Genomic DNA, 7954 nt, shown 5'->3' on the forward strand with positions numbered 1-7954 from the left:
TCCGCCACCGACGCCCGCCGCCGCCGCCGCCGCAACTCGACGCCCCATTGGACGCCGCCTCCCAACGGCCCGGCCTTTCGAAACGCTCCCCGCCCGCCATTGGTCCCGCTCCGCCCCCGCGCTCTCGCTTCCACTCCGCCTCCTCCTCCCCTTGCGCCCGTGCCCGGATCTCATTTCTTGCCGCCTGCTTTGGCACCGTTTTCACTGCAGGGGTAACAACAACAACAACGACAATAACGACAGAAGAACAAGAAAAATAAAAAGGAGGCAAGGCAGGGTGTGGGGGTAAAAATCGTGTGTGAACAAGGGTCTTTATTCTGCTTTAAAACTGTTCTAATTTGTTTCATTTAGATTGTTTAAATTAATACTGACCAGCTAATTAATTTATTGCATCATGGGAGGCGCATTCCCAATCTCGTTGTACCCCTGTACAATGACAATAAAGATATATTGTATTGTATTGTATTGAAGAAGGGTCTCGACCCGAAACGTCACCCATTCCTTCTCTCCTGAGATGCTGCCTGACCTGCTGAGTTACTCCAGCATTTTGTGAATAAATACCTTCGATTTGTACCAGCATCTGCAGTTATTTTCTTACACATATTATAACGACGAATCGAACGTATGTATTGCCTCGGCCGAGAATGTCAGAAGATTTTATTTTTTTTGCACAGTTCCTGTATTGTACTTTTTTTTTAAACTTGAATAAAGTTTATATTTTGATTATTTTTTTAAAAAGAGGATATGATGAGGGGTGGGGCGGTTGAGGATGAAGTGAGAGCGCACAGAAAGCGAAAAAAAAGTTTTTGTGATTTAGAAAAATATATATGTCAATTGCGTTTCAAAGTCCATTTATTTGACAATGTGTAGGAAGGAACTGCAGATGCTGGTTCAAACCGAAGATAGGACACAAAAAGATCCCCTCTCACCCTTGTCGTAACAGGGGGCAACAATCACAGCTCTTATCCATCTATTCAGTGTCCGTCTGTGGTCAGTAAGTGGTGGGATGTGAGCTTGAAACGTCTGTTTTTTAAAAAATTGGTTATAACATTGATGCAAACTTATTTTTTCCTCCCCGCCCAGTGTGAGATGTTCAAGAAAGATAGGCGTTTGCAAAACCCTGTGACAGATGATTGAAGGCCCTTAATTCCATTGTATGAGGGGACATGCGTTTACTGGGTTAGATTGTGGTTGGGGTGTTAAAAGTTCTGGTTCATCTGCAACTGAATTGACAGGCTGAGTTCCCCTTTGTTGAGTCCTGGATTTTTTAATGTGACATTGAATGTCGCACAACATTGGCACGCTGCGAAATGTGGACACCTCCACGTGGTAAACTGGTGTTAATGAAGATCTTGCAATTGCTGAATTTTACCAACATGATTGGTTTAATTACAATTGCAGCTTCACTGCTTTCGGTCCATGTTTGCTTGTTTTGGAAAAATAAACTGATGTTTCTATATTTCTGTTTCGTCCTGCACTTCAAGGTCCATACAAACTGAGAGCAGCTACTCGCTTCACTTATTCGAAAGCGGATCAAAAACGTTTAGCAGGTCAGCCAATAACCATGGGAAGAGAAACACCGTTAACATGTCATGCCAAAAGCCCTTTGTCAGAAGTTATTACAGATTTCTAACAAAGCAATCATTTAAGTCATAATTGTACTGACAACCCAGAGGCCATGCATTTGAACATGAGGCCTGCCATAAGCAGCAATAGAAGCACACCACTTCACAAACCATCTCCCTGTCAACAATGTTATCTACTGTTTGACAGGCACAAAAGGTTGGAGTAATTCAGTGGGTCAGGCAGCATCTCTGGAGAAAAGGAATAGATGACATTTTGGATCGAGACCCTTCTTCAAACTGTTCAAACCTACTGTTTGCCTCATCTTTGAAACAGTCTGTAGTTCCTACATTGGCCTCATTAGCCATCTAACAAACTCAAAAATCAGAACAATCTCGGTCATCCTTGATCCCAAGAGACTGCTTAGAGGGTCTGAGGGTGTAGATCATCTTAAGAACAAAACACTGCTGGAGCAACTCAGTTAAGTAGCATCTGTGAAGGGAAATGGAAGGACGGGGTTTCAGGTCTGATCAAAGGTCCTGACCTGAATTTGCCACCGCAGATGCTGAATTCCTCCAGCAGTTTGCTTTTTGCTCAAGATTCCTGCATCCGCAGGCTATTGTGTCTTCTTAAGATCTTTATATGTTTTAGGCCAACCACTTCGCATTTTTAATTTGTTGAATCTGTTGTACAATAAAACTCCTATCCCAAAACACGTTTTGCCTTTCTAAATGTTTGCTATACTTACGTTTTAACTTTAAAGGATACCCAAGCCCCTCTAGGTTGATGCTCATTTGATCTAATTGTTTGAGTCATTACTCATTTGAACAGATGTGTGATTGCTACTATATCTATATACTAATACTCTGTTCCTGAACTACAGCCAAAACAGTACACGATCGCGCAACAATTGTAGGCCAACCTTATTCACCGTCGGCCCTTTGGTGCCAATGGAAGAAGTTTCATTGAAATTGGTGTTATATTTTTTAAGTTATTCACATTTTAAAGTTTAAATCTATCTCCTAGGGAGGGAGGAGGGGGGACGGAGTGGGGAGGGGGATCAGTCCGCCTCAACCAACTTGATCTCCCGGTGGCTGAGTACTTCAACTCCCACTCCCAGTCTGACCTTTCTGTCATGGGCCTCCTCCAGTGCCATAGTGAGGCCCACCGGAAATTGGAGGAACAGCACCTCATATTTTGCTTGGGCAGCTTGCAGCCCAGCGGTATGAACATTGACTTCTCCAACTTTAGATAGTTCCCCTGTCCCTCTCTTCCCCTCCCCCTTCCCAGTTCTCCCTCTATCTTCCTGTCTCCACCTATATCCTTCTTTGTCCCGCCCACCTGACATCAGTCAGAAGAAGGGTCTCGACCCGAAACGTCACCCATTCCTTCTCTCCTGAGATGCTGCCTGACCTGCTGAATTACTCCAGCATTTTGTGAAATAAATACCTATGGTTCACAATGTTTATGCCAACCATAATGCCAATTTAAACGAATTCCATCGCCTGCAAATGGTCTACTATCCCTCTATTCCCTCCCTGTTCGTGTGCCTGCCTAAATTACTCTTAAAAATTGCTGTTGTACCTGCTGCCACCACCTCCCTTTGTATCTTCTAGGCACCTGTGAAATAAATTTGCCTTTCAATTCTTTTAATTTCCTCCCTCTCATTACAAAGATCTGCCCGCAAGTATTTAATATTTCCACCCTGGGAAAAAGACTCTGAATATCAAACCTAACCATGACTTACATAATTTAATATATTTCTGTCAGTTCCCTTCCTCAGCCTGTCATGCTCCAAATGAAAAACAATCAAGAGAGGCAAGACTGTTTAACTGGCATATGCACCGAAACAGAACAATGAAATTCTTAATTGCAGTAGCACTCGAGGTTTGTAAACACAGTACTCAATAAATGACATAATAAACAAAATAAAAGCTCATTAAATAAAAAAACACACAATATTGTGCAAAACAAAACAAAAGCCCAAAGTCGCTAGTGGAACCAAGGTAGTTTGCTGTTCAAACTATTTAGTTGGTATTTGAAGCAAGTTTGTCCAACCTCCCCTTGCACCTGGAGCAACAAACAATCTGCTTTAGGAACTTGGCTGAGCAGCAGCTGTAAAGGGAAATAGACAGTGGATGCTCAGGTCAGGACCCTTCATCTCGACTTTTCCCAGTGCAGATGAATGGTCTCATCCCAAAACATTGACTGCCCATTTCCCTCCACAGATGTTGCTTGGGTGTTGAATTTTTCCAGCAGATTATTTGTTGCTCCAGATTCCAGCATTCCTCTCCCCTTATACCTCATACTCTGTAATTCAAGCATCATCCGAGTGAAACACTGCAGATGTGTACGTTAGTAGCATTATCAGTATTAGGAATAGGTTTGGTTTGATTCTTCTATCACCATAAACTCCAGAGATAATTCCCAAAGTTCAACAGTACATTAAGACTAGCTCACCATTTCAGAGCTGCACAATGTACATTACAACAAATATCGTGTAGTTTTCAAGCATCTTTTACTGAATGAGCAGTGCAGAAATCTGCTTTGATGTAATCATAAAACTATGTTAATGTTGGTGGATGTCTGGTGGCTGTGACATCCACTGTCATGAAGTGCTTTTGAGAGGTTGGTCAAAGCACACATCAGCTCCATCCTCCCAGGCAGCCTTTATCCACTGCAATTCGATTACTAGTTTAACTAGGACACCAAGCCAGACCAACAAACTCATCTCCAAACTCCTGGACCTATGTCTTGGCACCCCTTCTGCAACTAGATCCTTGAGTTTTTAACCCACAGATCACAATCAGTAAAAAGATAGGTGACAAAACATCCTCCATAATAGTTCTCATCACTAAATACAAGGCTGCATTTCCATCCCCTTATTATACTCCATATGCATTCCAGGAAATTACGAGAAGAGGAAAATAAAAACTCATCTGAAATATAAGACTGGAAAGGGCGGGTGATTTTTTGCTTATCAGCAAAATAAAAACGACTATATGCATATGAATATGCAGTTCTTTATTTATGTTACCCTGTTTTATTCTTTATTAATGTGTGTTGACCCAGTTGAATGACTCGTAAGAAAAATGAAATTGGCCCGTACGGGGATCGAACCCGCGACCTTGGCGTTATTAGCACCACGCTCTAACCAACTGAGCTAACCGGCCAATGCATGCGAGCGTTTCAATCTGAATCAATTTATACAAATCAGTTCATGTATGATGCAAACTTATTTTTGCAAAGGTCTGAAAAATAATTAGAATAAAACATTTTTTTCTTTTGGTTCCCAGACTTTCTCCATCTGCTGGTAACGATGTACACGGTAAGCTAAGTACACGCTATTTATCTCTTGTTGTATTGCCAGTTCATATTCCAGACAGTTTCATTGATAGTAATCTTGCAAACATTGGGCATTTAAAATGCTATTGTTATTTTCTGCTTAATTCATTTCCAATATGCACGACTCTCCATTTGATTGCATGTAATGTTGCTGCAGAACGCAGTGTGTGTGTGCTGCTTTGTGAGTAGCAGATCTACATTGTGCCCTCTACTGTTCAACATCTGTTTTTGTGCACACAGAAGTACAGAACACATCTAAAGTTAAGCACCAACTCTCTGCTACTTGCACCAATACTGACCTCAGAACTTTTTTTCCCCCAAAAAATACCGAATTGCAGCCGTCTGAGTTTTATAAGAAATGCTTTTTTTTCCCAAAACGATATCCAATTCTTAACACTGTTGTACTTCGTGGTCCGGTATCTGTTGTACCTTTGTTATGACCCTGGACGGACCACGAGTACACGTGTGTGAAAGGTTACAATGCTGGAGCTTAACTCCAAGCTGTTTATTCCGTGGCCACCTGGAACCAGAGTGACCACCTAATCACACCAACCTCTTATATACACATTACTACACAGGCAAACAAAGCAGACCTTGTGATACAACAAAGTAGTCCCAGCAATATCACAACAAACACCTACAGAAGAAATACATTTGCAGTATAATGACATTATTTTCATTCATCGTGCTCGTACATAGTAACGTGTAATTCAACACATATAGTAGCAAAGTGTCAAAATCGAGAATGTTTCTTCTCCAAACTTCCCAGCAAATGAAACATTTGAGAAGCTGATTAGAGTGTGGTACCTCAGCTGCACGGAGGCAGAGAGGAAAGCTCTTCAGAGGGTCGTCCATAGAGCTCAGAGGACCATCGGGACACAGCTACCAGCCTTGGAGGGCATCTACAATACACGATGCCACAGAAAAGCCACCAGCATCCACAAAGACTCTTTACACCCCTGCAACAGTCTGTTCGAACTTCTACCATCGGGCAGACGATACAAGGCCTTCTACGCCCGCACATCCAGACTCAGGAACAGCTTCATCCCCAGGGCCATTACTGCCATGAACCGGTCCTGCTGAGCCGGATGGTCACATCGCACAGTGATCCGGCACAGATCTACTTGCACTTTATTCTGTTTTAAAACTGTTACAATTTGTTTCATTGGGTTGTTTAAATTAATACTGACTAGCTAATAAAATTATTGCATCGTATGGGAGGCGCATTCCCAATCTCGTTGTATGTACCCCTGTACAATGACAATAAAGATATATTGTATTGTATTGTATTGTATTGTACTTTGAGCTGAGAAGATGAATACACTTTCTAATGACCCCCCTGTGGTTTATTCCAAGCATGGGCTGCTGACAAGCATCAACTCCTTAGTGTGTGCAAGAAGGAACTGCAGGTGGTGGTTCACACCGAAAATAGACACAAATAGCTGGAGTAACTCGGGGGACAGGCAGCATCTCTAGCGAGAAGGAATAGGTCACGTTTTGGACCGAAACCCTTCATCAGACTCCTTTGTGTGAATGGTCACCCATTCCTTCTCTCCAAGATGCTGCCTGACCTGCTGAGTTACTCCAGCATTTTGTGATACCTTTTGTGTGAATGAGTCACTGATTGTTCAGGGAAAAGTTGTATTTAACTTATTTTTGTTACCTTTCTATTTCAAGACGTTATGAATCTTCAATAGCAGCATAATTTTAAAATAACTTACTTTAAAATATTTGTACTATAATCACATCTATTTTTGTCCGATTTCATTCAATTTCATCCGATTTTTAATGTCTTTGAAAATTGCCTTTGACAGCAGCATGCTGCGACAGAGCCATCTCAACTGAATGAACCATGATCATAATTTGTATACCACTGTGCTTCACGGAAGGGCTGCAAAGTGGAGGGCCTGCAGCATTGCCCATTCTGCAGGTGACACGGTAGTTGTAGTGAAAGTTGTGGGAAGTGAGTGAGATTGAACGTGATCCAGCCATTATTTCCCAGGGACTCGTTAGGCTCTTGAATATCTGGAGAATGTGGTGAAATGGTAAGTGCTGAATTCTGGAACAAGTGATGAAGGGTCATGAGGTATTTGGAGCTCATGAGATTGGTCAGAATAATTGGAGTATAATTTAGAAGGGGTGAAAACATCAAAAATCTCAACACTCCTGAAAAACTTTGGTATTTCTGACTGGCTTAATAACCTTGACTGGTCGAAGGAACACACTCTTTTTAAGAGCTCACCATTTCAGAGCTGTGCACATTGTGAATTAAAATATAGTGATTTATTTGCAACAGCTTCATACAAAATGGGTAAAGTGGTGCACTGGATCTAAGGTACAATGACTACATGACAACATCTTCCATTTATATGTATTGATTTAAAAATATATTTTAAACATATTTGACCCATACACCAAAAGATTAGGGCATGTCAGCAAAGAGTTTGTTATTAAGCAGCTTCAAAAACATAGCAAGATAGAGATGGTTAGAAATGGAATTCCAGACCTTCAAGTTTCAGCAGTTTTTGGTGTTGTTTGTGAAGTGGATCAAATACATTTAGGGAGTCTCAAGAGGCCTGCATTGGAAAATGAATTCAGAAGGTGAGAGGGTTGGATAGTATTAGATTAGTTTATTGTCATATACACCAGAGTGCAATGAAATTCCTTGTTCACATATAGCTCACAGAACCAATATGGTGATGATAAAAATGACAATAAAATATAACAACAGGTGAAAAGGGCAGAATGGTGCACAAATCTATCTTCACGGCCTTCCTTGGGGCACTGCTTCCATCCATTCTTTGCATTAACTCTTGACAGTAGTCAGCCTTCACAGTCTAATCCACTCTGTTGAAATCTGCAGTACTGGTGTGGAATTCACATGTCAACTCATTCATTTCTTACTGCAAGCCTACAGACATGTAAACAAATTATTCATTTAATTTGTCTCTGCTTGCTTGATGACCATTTGGCCTATTTTTTGTTAATAGTTGGTTTAGATAACAAACAGGTAATTGATATAGCTCTGTGTCACGCAATGGAAGGG

General features: G+C 41.4%; 1 long non-coding RNA gene and 1 other non-coding gene across 2 annotated transcripts; one reads left to right on the plus strand and one right to left on the minus strand.

Moving 5' to 3' along the window:
• The first annotated feature begins 130 nt into the window (after positions 1 to 130).
• LOC144610670 (uncharacterized) lies at positions 131 to 6070 on the plus strand. The gene is made up of 3 exons (XR_013549443.1): positions 131 to 267; positions 4860 to 4891; positions 5678 to 6070. It is a non-coding gene; the product is annotated as an uncharacterized LOC144610670 (long non-coding RNA).
• On the minus strand, positions 4663 to 4736 carry trnai-aau (transfer RNA isoleucine (anticodon AAU)). The gene has a single exon. It is a non-coding gene; the product is annotated as a tRNA-Ile (tRNA).
• Positions 6071 to 7954: the final 1884 nt, after the last annotated feature.

The sequence above is a fragment of the Rhinoraja longicauda genome, chromosome 2 (assembly GCF_053455715.1).
Source record: "Rhinoraja longicauda isolate Sanriku21f chromosome 2, sRhiLon1.1, whole genome shotgun sequence".
Taxonomy (NCBI): Eukaryota; Metazoa; Chordata; class Chondrichthyes; order Rajiformes; family Arhynchobatidae; genus Rhinoraja; species Rhinoraja longicauda.